An 18,872-nucleotide genomic window follows, 5' to 3' on the forward strand; every position below is an offset into this window, starting at 1 on the left:
ACGGGTGTTGCCATTGTTCTTTTTCATGAAGGTGGCGTAGCACTCCCTTGCTTTCTTCTGATCTCCTCGGACTTCGCCTACCCCATTCTCGGTGGGGACCTTCATCTTCAGGTGAAGTGGTGATATGACTCCTCTAAGGGCTGTCAGTGATGGTCGCCCTAAGAGGCCGTTGAAGGACACCACACAGACTTGACTACCATGAAATTCACCATGATGGTTACTTGTTGAGGGTGTACCCCGAAGGTGACAGGTAGCTCTATGGTACCTCTGATGGAGGCGGTGGCACCTGAGAATCCATAGAGATAAGTGGGCTCTGGTTTGAGCTGGTCGTCCCCGAACCCGAACTGTCGATAGGCGTCCAAGGAGAGTACGTCAATAGACGCCCCTGTGTCTATTAGTACCCTGTGTACAGGTCGATTGGCTACCTCCACCTGTACTACCAGGGCATCTTCATGCGGGAAGTTTTATCCTTCCAGGTCTTCATCCGAGAAGGAGATCACCGCCTCGGTCTTGGTTATCTTGCTGGGCTTCTCTGCCACTCCCACGAACCTGGCATGAGCTTTATCTTTTCTGGTGGACTCTTGCCCCGGTCCTCCAAGTATGGTGAGGATAGGAGGTCCCTTGGTGCCACTAGGTTCTGTTGCATCTCTCCGCTCTTTGGGGTGGTCTCTCTCTCGATCTGTTCTTCTTTCTTCTCGTCTCGGTTCCACTTTGTCTCTGTCGCGACCTCAATCTCCTTGGCCTGAGCGTTTGTCACGTCTCCCCTTCACATACTTGTTCAAGCTTCCTGCTCTTACCAGTTGTTCTATCTCTCTCTTCAATTGATAACACTCCTCTGTGTCGTGCCCATTCTCTTTGTGGAAGAGACAATATTTGTTAGGGTTTCGCTTCTCTGGTCCTACTAGCATGGGTCGTGGCCAATGGAGTAGGTCACGATCCTGGCTGCATGCTGTGTCTGGTCATCCAAGTCTCGAACCTCCAGGGACTCCTTGGTGAACCTGGTAACGTATTCCCTGAGAGATTCCCTAGGGTTCTGTACCACGTTCAGTAGATTGACGGTGGTCTTCTTCTGCTTGACGCTGCTTTGGAAACGGGTGACGAACTATTTGCATAGCTCTACGAACGAGCATATAGATCTAGGTCGTAGCCTAGAGAACCATGATGTGGCTGCTCCCTTGAGGGATGCAGGGAATGCCCAACAGGAGACCACGTTCGACCCCCCATACAGCGTCATCATGCCATTAAAGTAGTTGATGTGGTCATTAGGGTCAGTGGTACCACTATAGAGTTCAAAGGTGGGTAGTCGAAACCTGGAAGGTAGTGTGGCTGACATGATCTCTGCCGAGAATGGGTGTTGTCCAGGTATGGAATGTGTCTCGCCTTTGGTCTGCTTCTTCAACCCTTCCAGCTTCTCATCCAGGTCACAGAGTCTTTGATCGAGCTCCTCGTCCCATGTCTGTCTCCCACGCCTGGCCGGACATTCGCTGCGACCCCGTTCACACTCTCTCCTGGATGTCCCCTCCCACCTTGAGTGTTGGCGGGATGGTGAATGGTCACGCCGTGATGAACCCTGTCGTGAAGGTGAGGGGCTTTCTTCTCTGTAGGTCCAACTTCATCGTGGTATGTGACCTTCTTCCAGTCGTCCGTCGAACACAGACCTCCGGACCGATCTCTGCGGGCTAGACACCCTCGCCCTGGGTGTTGGCGTCCTCCCACGTTCTGACCGTGGGGAGAGGTCTCTTGTTCTCCTGGGATGCTGGGAAGGCTCCCCCCGCTACGGAGTGGGGGTTGCCCGTTGCGCAAGTCTCTCTGATCTCACGCCCCTGGGAGATGATCTCCTAGGGTTTGGATCTTGTCAAGGTACGGACTCCACCCTTGCTGATGGTGAAGTCCTTCGATGGTGAGACGTCGCACGCTGTGTTAAGTATTCTCGAAAGAGTCGTTGCTCATCAAGGATCTGTCGTTGCAGGTCGTTAATCTGTCCCACAGTGGCTGGAGCATTGGGGTCAGGTATCACCTCCGCCACCACATCGTCTGCCTCATCATTGTGGGGCTCGTCGACCATAAATTGGTCATTAAGGGGGATCTCTTCCTCCAGAGGGACATGGTCCTGGGCGTTGGCTCTGCGGCGAGAGCAATCTAGGGGTGGTGATCCATTCCTTGCTCCGTTGTTAGTGGTGGTAGTCTTCCTTCATGCAATTGAATGAATATGGAAGCGAGCTAGTAACTGTAATGGCTAGCATCGTTCCCACAGACGGCGCCAATCTGTTGCGTCAAGAAATCGTAGAGCGGTCCTGCGAGTGCCATCACCTGTAAGTGGACCAAGGGGTCAACAGAGAGAACCGGTGTGGTCCTGGCCTAGGGCTCTCCGATGCCAAAGTTAGATCTCCTGGCGCAAACAGATGAGTAGTGATTATTCAGTATGAGTTTAGATGTCCTTTGATGGGGTTGTGTACCTTGCCTTTTATAGTAGCGTATGGCGGTGTGAAGAGTCCCAGTTTGATGGCGATTGTGCCATTGAGTGGATAGAGGCCCTGGGTAACGGGGTTCTATCCTGATTGATCATCTCCCCGCGGGAGGGAGTGTCCTAGTGGTATCAAGATCCTTGGTGGATAGATACCCGCGTGTGGTGATAACGTCCTTGGTGCTTGAATCCGTCTGGGTGATGTGACTTCTAAGCGGTGGCCTAGAGTCCTGGTGGTGACATGAGTCTGTAGCGATACAATCGGGTCATAGGTGGGTAGCCCCCACCGCACGTTTGTGCCCACGATGTTGTGCCTGGGTGCAGGCCACCCCTGGGTGTGGCCACGCCTTGGTGAGGTCGTGCCTGAGTGGTGGCTGCGCCTAGGTGCAGGCCGCGCCTGGGTCAGGCCGCGCCTGGATGTGTGGCCACGCCTAGGTGAGGCCGCGCCCGAGTGGTGGCCGCGCCTGGGTGAGAGGCCGCGCCTGGATGTGGCCGCGCCTAGGTGAGGCTGCACCTTGGTGGTGGCCGCACCTGGGTGGTGGCCGCTCCTGGGTGAGGCCGCGCCTGGGTGTGGCCACGCCTGGGTGAGAGGCTGTGCCTTGATGTGGTCGTGCCTAGGTGAGGCCGCGCCCGGGTGTGGCCGCGCCTAGGTGAGAGGCCGCGCCTGGGTGTGGCCACGCCTTTGTGAGGCCGCGCCTGAGTGGTGGCCGCGCCTAGGTGAGGCCGCGCCCGAGTGGAGGCCGCGCCTGGGTGAGGCCGCACCTGGATGTGGCCGTGCCTGGGTGCTGGCCGCGCCCGGGTGCTGGGACCCTGGTTCGTTCCCCTTGGTTCTGGAGCGGGTCACCTTGTGACACGTGGCGATCACTGATTGGCCTGGTGAATATTGGATGTATCAATCCGTTTCAATTTTCTATAGACAAGATTAGGACCTGTTATAGTATCTTAGGATTATGATTTTATTTTATTTTATTTGTATAGATTTCATGGAGATAATTGCTCCAATATTTTGTGTATTTATACCCATTGACACTTGAATGGAAATATTCTCCGAATTATATCCATTTACTGTTCTAACAGGTTCCTCTACACAACAGTGTTCTTCGCAGTAGGGTTCCTTCTCAGCATGGATCTGGAGAGAAATCCATATTTCACTCTGAGAGGGAGAGAGAGAGAGAGAGTGAGAGCTCAACAACTTCAAGTTAATTAACCACAGTTCAGATCAGACGTAGGAACAACAAACTGGAAGAGGAACCCTGTTGCAAAGAACACTATTGTGATTTGGGAAGGTAAGGGTTCTTCTGATCTGAACTGTGGTTAATTAACTTGAAAGACTAAAAAAATTATGAAACTATGCTTTACAACTCTTCTGATTTTTTTGGAGATGAAAAGCAAACAAGAAAAGATAAAAAAAAATGGTATTGATGAAAGATGAAGCAAAAACCCTAGCTCTAATTTTGCCGGAGATGAAAAGCAAAACAGGAAAGGAAAAAAACTATATACGGGAAAAAGTGAGGGAGAGGCAACAAACCCTAATACCTTCGCAGCAGTCGAAGGTGCTCCGGCGAAGGCAGAGGCAAGTTAGGGTTCTCCGCCTCGTGCTCTTGCACTGGTGTAAGAGTGTTCTAGGAAACCTTGATGTCAGCTTCTCTGGCAATATGGGGGCGATCGAGTGAGGAAGAGGGAAGAAAGATTGGCCTGCGTGAAGGTGTTCCGTCACGTGATGATGTGCCGCCATAAGAAAATTTGGCCGTCATTCACGGAGAGGAGACAAGTTGAATGGAGCGACTCAAGTTTAGCCATCGTTCACGAAAAGGAGGAGAGAAGTCGAATGGAGGAAAACTAGGATTTGAGTCTTCTAAGTTAATTTTTGTGGGTTTCAAAAATGACATTTGGATTGGAATGATCCACATGTTGAGTAAACAGGGGACCACTTGAAATGTAATGGAGGATCAAATACTGGAGGCGATAAAGATCCATGAAAATTACTGGGTGATCAAAGTATGCACATAATTTTTAAAATCCTACTTTTATGAAGCGGCTAAAATTGCCCGGTAGCTTCACGAAATGTTTTCAATGTTTGTACGTGTGGACTGTGGACCAAGCTAAAAGCAAAAGCAAGACACAGAATGACCGAATAACCCCTAAGAAGTGCTGGTCTATACTCTACAGTCTACACAACTGTTGTGTAGAGATGCATTTTGGTAATATGATTATCTTATATTTTAGAGATGCATTTTGGTAATTTGATTATCTTTATTTTTAAGTGCTTACACTGTCAAGTGTCAACATTTCTTATTGGCCCTTAATAAATAACAAACGACCATTTCAAATAATCAAAGAAAGGGGTTGGTCAATATTCAATATCTAATTAAATAAAGTCAAGTCATAAGGACTTGGACAAACTCCAAAACCCTTCCCTACCAACAAAATACTTACGCACATCCACAACACTATAGATCCTCCACACATCCTCAGAGAAAAGCATTAAACGCTTCAATTACATTGGGTTCAGAAAAATGGAATTCTGGAGAAGAGCTACCTTGGTTTTGATTTTCCTTGTCTTTGTTGCTGTATTGAGTCATGATGGTGTTGAGGCGCGACAAGGTTGTTATCATCAGAAGATTTTGTTGCAAGTTCAAATCATTTAACGATGACATATCATTCGATTTATGAAAAGGCCAAATCGAGTATGGTTTGTTGGCTTGGTCGATTGTCGTCGGGGCCGAGTCCTGGTGGTGCTGGACACTAATACGTACATGCAAATTGTAAAATTGTTATATAGAGAGCTGTGAAGGAATTATAGGAGGGAAAAAGAAAAATTGTATTTGGAGATTAAACATATTTTTTATTCTTTTAATTGATAAATTATATTCATTTTTTAAATTAATTGTTGGGATTTTCTATTGTGATTATCAAAGCAATGGTTTTGATCACCAAAATGCATGTCGCAAATAATATATACTATAAATTTATGGTTATTTCTGTAGTCAAATAAAACTGTAAAATTAGTTTTCTTTCATATAGGAGAAAACACTTTCAACCAATAAATTGGAATCTTTAAACCAATTTAAGGGAAGGGGAATTAAAGGGTAGGGAAGTGAAAATTTTCAAACCTTGAAAAGAAACTTTTTTAATAATTACCCCATGTGATTGTATAAACTACTTAAATTTCATATCATATTTTGTAATGATACATTTTACATGTAATTTTTATTTTACTTTTTAAACCAAAGGGAATTGGATGCAAAGTAAAGTGAAATTTAATAACCAAATACGGAATGATTGGCAGCAAGTGATATGGTCACATGGGGTAATGATTACAAAAGTTTCCTATTTAAGTTTAAAAATTTCACTTCCCTCCCTTTTAATTCCCCTTGCAACCAAACGGAGCCTAAGGCAAAATGCCTACCAAATACTCTGTTGTCCTTCAATTAAAATAATTAGAGAATCCCAACTCTTTTTCACGTTGTAATCCTGCATTCAATCCAAAAATTAGAGAATCCCAACTCTTTTGCACGTTGTAGTCCCAACACAATAGCATCAAATTCCGCCTCAAAATCAGTTTTAATTTCAAGAAATTTATGAAACCTGACTTACGCATCAGAGAGTCCCCTGTCGGAGAAGACCGACTCTTCCTTGCTCATCTGTTCCTCTTTGCAGGTTCCATCCATGAGGAATCAACTGAAAGTTTCTTGATGCATCAAGGCCGAAGGATTGCAGCTGTTGCATCAAGAAATCGTCGAGCGGTCCTGCGAGTGTCGTCACCTGCAAGTGGACCAAGGGGTCAACAGAGAAAACCGGTGTGGTTCCGGCCTAGGGCTCTCCGATGCCAAAGTTAGATCTCCTGAGCAAATAGATGAATAGTGATTATTCAATATGAGTTTAGATGTCCCCCTGAGGGTGGTGTACCTTTCCTTTTATAGTAGTGTATGGCGGTGTGGAGAGTCCCAGTTTGATGGCGAGTGTGCCGTTGAGTGGATAGAGGCCCTGGGTAGTAGGGCTCTATCCTGATTGGTCATCTCCCCGCGGGAGGGAGTGTCCTGGTGGTATCAAGATCCTTGGCGGATAGATACTCGTGTGTGGTGATAATGTCATTGGTGCTTGAATCCGTCTGGGTGACGTGACCTCTAAGCGGTGGCCCAGAGTCCTGGTGGTGGCATAAGTCTGTAGTGACACGATTGGGTCTTAGATGAGCGGCCTCGGTGTCCGTGTACATCACGTCTGCGTCGACAATGCCGCTCCTGGGTGTGAGGCCATGCCTGGGTGAGGCCGCGCCTGGGTGAGGCTGGCGCCTGGGTGCAGGCCACGCCTGGGTGAGGTCGCGCCTAGGTGAGAGGCCGCGCCTGGGTGTGAGGCCACGCCCGGGTGAGGCCGCGCCTGGGTGAGGCCGCACTTGGGTGAGGCCGCGCCTAGGTGAGAGGCCACGCCTGGGTGAGGCCGGCGCCTAGGTGAGGCCGCACCTAGGTGAGAGGCCGCGCCTGGGTGTGAGGCCACGCTTGGGTGAGGCCGCGCCTGGGTGAGGCCAGCGCCTGGGTGAGGCCTGCGCCTGGGTGGGGCCGCGCCTAGGTGAGGCCGACGCCTGGGTGCAGGCCGTGCTCGGGTGGGACCCCCGATTGGTTCACCTTGGTTCTAGAGCGGGTCGCTTTGTGACACGTGGTAGCTGCTGACTGGTTCAGTGAATCTTGGATGTATCATTTACCCCCACTCTCTTGAGATAGGATGTCCAAGAGAGTAGATGCCTTTATATAGTGAGGGGTCCGCTGCGAATGAACTTTCTTTGTGGGGCTTGCCTGTAAATCTGTTAGTGACGTAGGAGAGGTTGGAGGTTCAAACCTTTCCTCCTACACTTTTCCTTTTTCTTTTTTGCTTTGTTTTTTGTAGATATATCACTTCTCATTTTTCCTCATCATTTCTCTTTCTTACTTTTTGTCTCCCACTTTTTGCTTTTCTTGAATTTTCCCCATGCGATCGCCTTCCCCCTAAGGTAAGTTCAATCCTTTCTTTTTTTATTTTTTATTTTTTTTTGATGCAGGGCCGCGCCTGCGGGTGTGGCCACGCCTAGGGGCATGAGGCCACGCCTGCGGGTGTGAGGCCGCGCCTAGAGTGGCCGCGCCTACGGGTGTGGCCACTCCTAGGGGCATGAGGCCACGCCTGCGGGTGTGGCCGCACCTATGGGTGTGAGGCCGTGCCCATGGGTGCGATGGACCCTCATGCTTCTCCACTCTTCTTCTTCTTATCTGTGATGGATCTGCTATTTATACTTTGCAGGTGGTCTTCATTTCATTTTTCTTGCTAGCTTCTTGTCTGGGAGATCCTTGCTCTGAGCAAGTAGCTAGTCTGCTTCATTATTTGTCCATGTCATCACCTAATGACTCTGATCCAACTGCGGTCATGGTTGGATCCCTTGAGGAGTCTTCTTCGGGGTCGTCTTCCCCCGCGGATACTTCTTCTTCTTTGGCTTCCCCTATTGCTAGTGAAGGGGCGGAGGAGGTTTCTGGGGATTCCACCCCTAGTAGGGGTCGTAGGGCCTCCAGAGCTTCTATTTCTGTTGGTGACCCTAGGAGTAAGTTGGCTCCCATTCCTAGCGTCTTGACTTCCTCAGACTTGGCGGTTCGCGTTCTGGAGAAGACCCATGATTATGACTTCTCAAGGTTCCCCGAGGTCACTACGCTACTACCTGAGGCTGCTGTAGTGGCTTGTGTCTCTCCTGAGGATGATGTTGTGGTGACAGGGGAGGGTGCGGTCTTACCAGAGGAGAGTGTTGCTCGTCCGGCTGAGGCTAATATGATGTCTCCTTCTGGATCAGAGGCTGCTTCTCCACTAGATGCCCCCTGATTTTATAGATGTTCTTTCTTGATGTTGACTTTTTGGATGATAACTTTTGGATTGTGATGCTTGCTTTTTGTCTTTTGTATGTACTTGACTCTTTCTTTAGATGTTGATATGATTTGATCCTTGTCGCATTGATATTGATCTATGCAATCTCATGTAGTTGGCGATCCATAGGGATGCCTTGTCTCGGTGGTCCCCAGACCTTAGTGGCATAACGCCTCAGTGGTGGCATAACGCCATAGGCATAGAGCCTCGGTGGTGGCATAACGCCTTAGGCATAAAACCTCAATGGTGGCATAATGCCTTAGGCATGAAGCCTCAATGGTGGCATAACACCTTAGGCATAGAGCCTCAGTGGTGGCATAACGCCTTAGGCATAGAGCCTCAGTGGTGGCATAAAGCCTTAGGCATGAAGCCTCAGAGGTGGCATAAAGATTAGGCATGAAGCCTCAGTGGTGGCATAAAGCCTTAGGCATGAAACCTCAGGGGTGGCATAACGCCTTAGGCATAGAGCCTCAGTGGTGGCATAAAGCCTTAGGCATGAAGCCTCAGAAGTGGCATAAAGCCTTAGGCATAGAGCCTCAGTGGTGGCATAAAGCCTTAGGCATGAAGCCTCAGAAGTGGCATAAAGTCTTAGGCATAGAGCCTCAGTGGTGGCATAAAGCCTTAGGCATGAAGCCTCAGAGGTGGAATAAAGCCTTAGGCATGAAGCCTCGGGGGTGGCATAATGCCTTAGGTATGGAGCCTCAGTGGTGGCATAAAGCCTTAGGCATGAAGCCTCGGGGGTGGCATAACGCCTTAGGCATAAAGCCTCAGTGGTGGCATAAAGCCTTAGGCATGAAGCCTCAATAGTGGCATAATGCCTTAGGCATAAAGCCTCAGTGGTGGCATAAAGCCTTAGGCATGAAGCCTCAGTGGCGGCATAAAGCCTTAGGCATGAAGCCTCAGTGGTGGCATAAAGCCTTAGGCATGAAGCCTCGGAGGTGGCATAAAGCCTTAGGCATGAAGCCTCGAGGGTGGCATAACTCCTTAGGCATAGAGTCTCAGAGGTGGCATAAAGCCTCGGATGTCTTATCTCGGTGGTCCATGGACCTTGGTGGCATAACGCCTTAGGCATAAAGCCTCGGTTGAGTAGTAGAAGAAGCCAAGTATTCCCGAAATTTTTTTCCCTTGAAACTGTAATGCCATCTACTACTATTATTGGTGGTAGCAAACTCCGCTGTTGTTACTTCTACTAATAGTACTTCTTCAGGTGTAGTGAGTTCCAGGTGCGGTCTACCTTCTTGCCCCCCAGAGTTTTCAAGTGGTATGTCCCTGGACGTATCTGCTTGGAAACTATATACGGTCTTTCCCAATTTGCTGATACCTTCCCTTCTTTTCTTGGCTGTGATGCACTTCCCCTTCTTAGGACTAGATCTCCCTAATGGAATAGCCGTTCACGTACTCTTAGGAGTGCTCTCTCATGGACCTCATCTATAGAGTTTAGGTTCGCCCGTAGTCTATCGATATAGGTACGTTCGTTGAAGTGTAGAACCCTATGGGACATGGCGCAGACCTCTACTGGAGCCAATACTTCAGTGCCATATGCTAGGCGGAATGGGCTCTCTCCTGTGGGTGTCCGTACTCTAGTTCGGTACACCTACAAAACGCTTGGTAGCTCTTCGACCCATTTCCCTTTAGCTCCCTCTAGCCTTTTCTTGACTCCTTCCAGTAGTGTTCTGTTGGTGACCTCCACCTGACCATTGGCCTGTGGGTATGCTATCGATACAGGCCGATAGTCGATGTTGTAGCTGTGACAAAATGCCTAGAATTTGGGATTGTTGAATTGTTTACCGTTATCTGAGATGAGGATCTGTGGTACCCCAAACCTGTAGATGACGTCGTTGCAGATGAACTTCTCCATCTCTGTCTCTGTTATCTTGGTCAAGGGTTTAGCTTCGACCCACTTGGTGAAGTAGTCAATCGCAACGGCCAGGTACTTTCTGTTTCCCGGTGCTGCGGTGAAGTTTCCTAAGATGTCCAGCCCCCACATGGCAAAAGGTATGGGGTTGAGGATTGATGTCAGCTTGGTGGTGGGTAGATGGGGTACTGGGGCGAACAACTGACATTGCTCGCATTTCTTGGCATATTGGATGGCCTCCTCTTGCATTCGTGGCCAGTATAGTCCCTGGCGGAGGATTTTGTAGGCTAGGGCTCGTCCCCCCATGTGGCTTCCACATATCCCCTCATGGACTTCTACTAGGGCGTACTCTGCCCCCTTGGGTCCTAGGCACCAGAGTAGTGGTGCTGTTGCGCCCCGCTTGTACAGTACCCCGTCTAGGACGGTGTACTTTACAGCTCTCATCCTGATCTTCCTTACCTCGGCCTTGTCTCCTGGTAAGACGTCGTTCTGGAGGTAGTTGAGTAGAGGGTCCATCCAGCTAGGTCCCTCCTCGATTTCGTTAATCTGCTTTTCCTTATACGTTGGCTCATGCAGGATCTCAACATAGACTGCACTAGCCAAATTTTGGAGTTCCACATTGGCTAGCCTAGATAGGGCGTCGACGGCGTTCTCGTCCCTGGGAACTCGAATCATCTCGAACTTCACGAAACCCTCGATCAATGCTTGAGCACGTGCCAGATATGATGTCATCCTATCATCTTTCGCCTCGTACTCTCCATTCACCTGATTCACCACAAGCTGGGAGTCGCTCCGGGTGGATAGGTGTGTGACTTGGATGGCTTTGGCCACCCGGAGTCCAGCTAGTAGTGCTTCGTATTCTGCTTCATTATTAGATGCTTGGAAGGTGAATCGGAGAGCATATTGGATACGAAATCCTTCGGGGCTAGTTAATATGAGGCTAGCGCCGCTTCCCGCCGCGTTACTCGACCCGTCCACGAACATGTCCCACGATCCGTGATCCTTCTCCTCAGGCTCCCCTATCTCTGGTTCGATCTCAGACAGGGTACACTCTACAATGAAATCTGCAAGGGCCTGGCCTTTGATGGTTGTCCTTGGTTGGAACCTGATGTCATGCTCACTTAACTCTACCGCCCATGCTATCAATCGTCCGGAGACATCTGGCTTGTGGAGTGTCTTCTTCAGAGGTAGGTCTGTGAGGACTGTGATGGTATGGGCTTGGAAGTATGGTCGTAGCTTCCTAGCTGCGATTACCAATGTATAGGCTACCTTCTCGATCCTGGTGTACCTGGTCTCTGCATCGATCAAAACATGGCTGACGTAGTAGATAGGCCTCTAGACTTTGTCTTCTTCCTTTAGCAGTACTACGCTGACCGCGACAGGGGTGGCGGCCAGGTAGAGCTATAATTCTTCGTTAGGTTCTGGTCGCCCAAGCAGTGGTGGGCTCTCTAGGTACTCCTTTAATTCTTCGAACGCCTTTTGGCACTCTTCTGTCCATGTGAAATCTTTAGGGCTTCAGAGGTTCTTCAATGTTTTGAAGAATGGTAGGCACTTATCACCTGCCTGTGACACGAACCTGGAAAGGGCGGCGACCCTTCCATTCAACCTCTGCACTTCCCTGACCGTCCGAGGAGGTGCCATCTCTTGGATGGCCTTGATCTTGGATGGGTTGGCTTCTATTCCACGTACTGAGACCATGAACCCCAGGAATTTTCCTGACGTTACACCGAAGGCACACTTTGCAGGGTTTAGCTTCATCTGGTTCCTCCTCAGTATTGTGAATGCTTCTTCTAGGTTGGTTAGGTGTTGGTTGGCGTGGATGCTTTTCACAAGCATGTCATCCACATATACCTCCATGTTGCGCCCGATCTGTTCCTTGAACATCTTGTTGAATCCTCTGATAGGTAGCCCCTGCATTCTTCAACCCGAACGGCATGACGTTGTAGCAGTAGTTCTCTTTGTCCGTCCGGAATGCGGTGTAGGACTCGTCACCCTCATGCATGAGGATCTGGTTGTACCCGGAGTAGGCATCCATGAAACTCAACATCTCATGGCCGGCGGTGGCGTCGATCAGTAGGTCAATCCTGGGCAGTGGGTACTCATCTTTTGGGCATGCCTTGTTCAGGTCGGTGTAGTCGACACACATCCTCCACTTCCCACTTGGCTTTGGTACCATGACCACGTTTGCGAGCCAGGTTGGGAACTTCTCCTTTCTGATGAACCCTGACTGGCTCAACTTCTCGACCTCTTCCTTGATTGCTGCTTATCAGTCGAGGACGAATTTAGGTCGCTTCTGCTGAATGGGCTTCCTGGTTGGGTCGACATGTAGTCGGTGCTCTGCTATGGAACGTGGTATTCCAGGCATGTCGGAGGTCGACCATGCAAAGACATCCATGTTCGCTTGGAGGAGGTGTCTGAGTCCTTCTTTCTATTCTTTGCTTAGTAGCGAGCCAACCTGTATGACCTTGGAGGGGTTCTCCCTGTTGAGGGGCCATGGGATGAGGTCTTCCACTGGTCTTCCTCTTCTCTCTATCAATTCATCTCTCTGGTCACTGACCATGTTCTCTAGGCAGAGTGCCATTCCGTGGGTGTTACCATAATTCTTTTTCATGAAGGTGGCGTAGCACTCCCTTGCTTTCTTCTGATCTCCTCGGACTTCGCCTACCCCATTCTCGGTGGGGAACTTCATCTTCAGGTGGAGTGGCGATATGACTCCTCTAAGGGCTGTCAGAGATGGTCGCCCTAGGAGGCCGTTGAAGGACACCACGGACTTGACAACCATGATAGTCACTTGTCGAGGGTGTACCCCAACGGTGACGGGTAGTTCTATGGTACCTCTGATGGAGGTGGTGGCACCTGAGAATCCATGGAGGTACGTGGACTCTGGTTTGAGCTGATCATCCCCGAACCCGAACTGTCGATAGGCGTCCAAGGAGAGTACGTCTACAGACGCCCCTGTGTCTATCAGTACCCGTACTACCAGGGCATCCTCATGTGGGAAGTTTAGTCCTTCCAGGTCTTCATCCGAGAAGGAGATCACCGCCTCGGTCTTGGCTATCTTGCTTGGCTTCTCTGCCACTCCCACGAACCTGGCATGGGCTTTAGCTTTTGTAGTGGACTCTTGCCCCGGTCCTCCAAGTATGGTGAGGATAGGAGGTCCCTTGGTGCCACTAGGTTCTGTTGCATCTCTCCGCTCTTTGGGGCGGTCTCTCTCTCGATCTATTCTTCTTTCTTCTCGTCTCGGTTCTACTCTGTCTCCATCACGACCTCTGTCTCCTTGGCCTGAGCGGTTGTCACGTCTCCCCTTCACATACTTGTTCAAGCTTCCTGTTCTTACAAGTTGTTCTATCTCTCTCTTCAATTGATAGCACTCCTTTGTGTCGTGCCCATTCTCTTTATGGAAGAGACAGTACTTGTTAGGGTTTCGCTTCTCTGGTCCTGCTAGCATGGGCCGTGGCCAATGGAGTAGGTCACAGTCTTGGATCTGCATGAGTATCTGGGACCTGGTGGTGTTTAGTGGCATGAATTCAGGGGTGCTTGCCCTCTCACTTCTCTCTGGGCGACGGTCTGTCCTCCCAGATGGGCGGTCGCCCTTCTCTTGTCGACGCTCTGTCCTCGACCTCTTACCTTCTTTGTGGTCATCAGGTGCTGACCTCTTGTTGTCCTACGGCTTGGCCTCGATTATCTTCGTTCTAGCTTGTAGTACCTCGGCTATATTTGCAAACTCGTTGCACCGCTCCAAGAGCTCTTTCATAGTCCTGGTCTCATGACGTACCAGGTCCTTGATCAGGTCCAGGTCCCTGATACCTCCTGCTAGGGCTGCATGCTCTGTCTGGTTGTCCAAGTCTCGAACCTCCAGGGACTCCTTGGTGAACCTGCTAATGTACTCCTTGAGAGATTCCCCCAGGGTTCTGTATCATGTTCAGTAGATTGATGGTGGTCTTCTTCTGCTTGACACTGCTTTGGAAGCGGGTCACGAACTATTCGCATAGCTCTACGACCGAGCATATAGATCTCGGTCGTAGCCTGGAGAACCATGATGTGGCTGCTCCCTTGAGGGATGTAGGGAATGCCCGACAGGAGACCACGTCCGACCCACCATACAGCATCATCATGCCATTAAAGTAGTTGATGTGATCATTAGGGTTAGTGGTACCACTGTAAAGTTCGAAGGTGGGTAGTCGGAACCTGGAAGGTAGCATGGCTGACATGATCTCTGTCGAGAATGGGTGTTGTCCAGGTCTGGAATGTGTCTCGCCTTTGGTCTGCTTCTTCAGCCCTTCCAGCTTCTCATCTAGGTCGCGGAGTCTTTGATCGAGCTCCTCGTCCCGTGTCTATCCCTCACGCCTGGCAGGACGTTTGCTGCAACCTCGTTCACGCTCTCCCCTGGATGTCCCCTCCCGCCTTGAGTGTTGGCGGGATGGTGAATGGTCACGCGGTGATGAACCCTGTCGCGAAGGTGAGGGGCTTTCCTCTCTGTAGGTCCGGCTTCGTCGTGGTATGTGACCTTCTTCAAGTCGTCCGTTGAACACAGACCTCCGGACCGATCTCTGCGGGCTAGGCACCCTCACCCTGGGTGTTGGTGTCCTCCCATGTTCTGACAGTGGCGAGAGGTCTCTTGTTCTCCTGGGACGCTGGGAAGGCTCCCCCCGCTGCGGAGTGGGGGTTGCCCGTTGCGCAAGTCTCTTTGATCCCACGCCCCTGGGAGATGATCTCCTAAGGTTCGGCTCTTGTCGAGGTACGGACTCCACTCTTGCTGATGGCGACGTCCTTCGGCGGTGAGACGTCGCACGCTGTGTCAAGTATTCTCGAAAGAGTCGTTGTTCATCGAGGATCTATCGTTGCAGGTCATTGATCTGACCCACAGTGGCTGGAGCATTGGGGTCAGGTATCACCTCCATCACCACATCATCTGCCTCGTCATTGTTGGGCTCGTCGACCATAAACTGGTCATTAAGGGGGATCTCTTCCTCCAGAGGGACATGGTCCTGGTCATTGAGTCTGCGGAGAGAGCACTCTGGGGGTGGTGATCCATTCCTCGCTCCGTTGTTGGTGGTGGTAGTCTTCCTTCGTGCCATTGAATGTATATGGAAGCGAGCTAGTAGCTGTAATGGCTAGCGTCGTTCCCACAGACGGTGTCAATCTGTTGCGTCAAGAAATCATCGAGCGGTCCTGTGAGTGCCGTCACCTACAAGTGGACCAAGGGGTCAACAGAGAGAACTGGTGTGGTTTCGGCCTAGGGCCCTCCAATGCCAAAGTTAGATCTCCTGAGCAAACAGATGAATAGTGATTATTCAATATGAGTTTAAATGTCCCCCTAAGGGTGGTGTACCTTTCCTTTTATTGTAGTGTATGGCGGTGTGGAGAGTCCTAGTTTGATGGCGAGTGTGCTGTTGAGTGGATAGAGGCCCTGCGTAGTAGGGCTCTATCCTGATTGGTCATCTCCCCGCGGGAGGGAGTGTCCTAGTGGTATCAAGATCTTTGGCGGATAGATACTCGCGTGTGGTGATAACGTCATTGGTGCTTGAATCCGTCTGGGTGACGTGACCTCTAAGCGGTGGCCCAGAGTCCTGGTGGTGGCATAAGTCTGTAGTGACACGATTGGGTCATAGATGAGTGGCCTCGGTGTCCGTGTACATCACGTCTGCGTCCACGATGCAGCGCCTGGGTGTGAGGCCATGCCCGGGTGAGGCCGCTCCTGGGTGAGGCTGGCGCCTGGGTGAGGCCGCGCCTAGGTGAGAGGCCGCCCCTGGGTGTGAGGCCGCGCCTGGGTGTGAGGCCACGCCCGGGTGAGGTAGCGCCTGGGTGAGGCGGCGCCTGGGTGAGGCCGGCGCCTGGGTGAGGCCGTGCTTGGGTGAGGCCACGCCTGGGTGAGGCCGACGCCTGGGTGAGGCCGCGCCTGGGTGAGGCTGCGCCTAGGTGAGAGGCCACGCCTGGGTGAGAGGCCACGCCTGGGTGAGGCCGGCGCCTGGGTGAGGCCGTGCCTGGGTGAGGCCACGCCTGGGTGCGGCAGGCGTCTGGGTGAGGCCGCGCCTGGGTGAGGCCGGCGCCTGGGTGTAGGCCGCGCCCGGGTGGGACCCCCGGTTGGTTCTCCTTGGTTCTGGAGCGGGTCGCTTTGTGACATGTGGCAGCCGCTGACTGGTTCGGTGAATCTTGGATGTATCAGCAGCGGCAAGAGGGAATGCTGGGGGGACAGGGTGATCATAGAAAGGGAAGTGGAGGATAATGAAGGATAAAATTGTTAAGAAATATACAATTTTTATGGAAGAACACTGTATTGGGTAGTTTTGTAAAACAAACTAATCTTGTTAAACTAAAGAGCAGGTACGTAATCTATTAAAACCAATCTCAATAGAGTATAAATCTTGTAATTTTTCCATTATTTTTTTTATCCAACTATTGACCATAGAAACATGTTTTTAGCATCAATTTGTCATTTGTTCTTGGACATAGTCACTGACGCATATGATGCATGAAAATTACTTGGTGATAAGCGCTGTACACAATTTTTTAAAATCCTACCAGATCTTCTACGGCCTAGCTGCCCGGGCTGCCTGAGCGGCGCACACATAAGGCAATGCATAATGACCGTCTTATCCCCATCTGGGCAAGGCGTTCAGGCAGGGGTAAGGTGAACATTGCACAGTGCCTTGTGTCTGTGCCGCTCAGGCCGCTACGAGCAGCCAGGCCATAGAAAATCTGAATTGACATCTACGAAGCCACTAAAAGGTTAAAGGGCATTTTGGTTATTAGCTTCATGAAAACTTTTTCAGTGATTTTACGTGGGATCTTTGGATGGTTATCCTCAGCTGCCACAGCCTGTGCAGCGGGGAAATGACCGTCCTACCGTCTCTGGCCAGGGTACTTGTTGGGCAGTGAGTAAGGCAGTCATTTCACCCCTACCTGTGTGAAACTATGAAACTGCACAGGCTGGCAGAAGCAGAGGACCAAATTGTTTTGTGCATCTAGTACTCAGTGAAACTAGTGGACCAAGCTAAGCTAAAGCAAGAAACAGAATGACCGAATAACCCCTTGGAAATGCTGGTCTGCACAACGTTGTGTGGAGATGCATTTTGGTAATTTGAGTAACTTATATTTCTAAGCGCTTACGCTGTCAAGTGTCAACACTTCTTATTAGCCTCCACGACCATTTCAAATAATAAAAGTCTTTGTTCAATATTCAATACAAATTAAATGCAGTCAAGTCATAAATATAGACTTGGACAAACTCCAAAAGCACTCTCCCTATAAATACTACAACAAGAACACAACTACTCACACACATCCACAAGACTATATATCTAAAGATCCTCAGAAAGTATTCTCTATCGCCTAAACGCTTCAATTGGGTTCTTAGTTCTTCAGGCAGCAGCAACTAATTAAACTGAGATAACTCTGAAGAAATATGGAATTCTGGAGAAGTGCTACCTTGGTTTTGATACTGGTTGTCTTTGTTGCTGTATTGAGTCAAAATGGCGTTGAGGCGACAAGGTTATTATTATCAGAAGATTTTGCTGCAAATTCAAATCATTTAACGACGACATATCCTTCGATTTATGAAAAGGCCAAATCAAGTATGGTTTGTTGGCTTGGTCGATTGTCATCGGGGCCTAGTCCTGGTGGTGCTGGACACTAATACGTACATGCAAAATGTAAAATTGTTATATATATAGCTGTGAAGGATTATAGGAGGGAAAAAGGAAAATTGTACTTGGGGATTAAACATAGTGAAATTGTAAACAAATTTGTTATTCTTTTCATTGATAAATTATATTCATTTTTTAATTAAGTTGTTGGGATTTTCTATTGTGTTATCAATGCAATGGTTTTGATCAACATGCATGTCGCAAGATTAAATTGATAAAAGAAGAGATACATGTGTTTAACGTCTAGGCATATCCAGACGAATACAGGAAACAAAGAGATTGGTGGGGAGATTCCACCAACAAGAACAAACCCAAAAAAATAGAAGTTATCTCTCTTAACACCAGAAAGGAATAAAGCAGAATCTAGGCCACTCCATAGAGTCTTCTAAAAGAGTATCCCTTACTGAAGAAGTAAAACTAGGAACAAATGGCATTAATACTCCCCTTTTTGCTGCCGATTTAGCTATGAAGTCTACCACAGGATTCACCTCGGTAAAACATTGGGAGATTTTCAAAGATATGTGACTAAAATATGACTCTAGAGCGATTCAATCTTGCATAACGAACCATGGGATGACATTAATTAGATTGGATGGTAGTAGTAACCACTGCTGAATCACATTCAATTCATAGTCTTGCAATCCCAAGATCTCTAGCTCTCTGTAGCCCCTGGTTGAGTGCCTCAAATTCTGCCACATAATTCATTTTACCTCTAAGGAAAACACTCTAGCCCAAGATGATAGAGTGTATCTCATCAAGAAGGAGGCAACTTGCCCCAACCCTACTTGGATTACCAACTGAACACCCATCCACATTCAGTCTAGGTTGATTTTTTAGCTAGAGCTAGAAATTTTGATATTTCTCTAGAAATTCCTTCAACGCCCACATTTACCTGAAAGAACTATTTAAGAAAATAAAAACATCGTCAACAAACAAGAAATAAGTGCTTCTATATATCTATTGGAGCCAGCGTCTATGATTGGGAGATTTCCCTGATCCAAGATGGAAGTCATATCATGTAAAGCTTTTT

The sequence above is a fragment of the Telopea speciosissima genome, chromosome 7 (assembly GCF_018873765.1).
Source record: "Telopea speciosissima isolate NSW1024214 ecotype Mountain lineage chromosome 7, Tspe_v1, whole genome shotgun sequence".
NCBI classification, from domain to species: domain Eukaryota; kingdom Viridiplantae; phylum Streptophyta; class Magnoliopsida; order Proteales; family Proteaceae; genus Telopea; species Telopea speciosissima.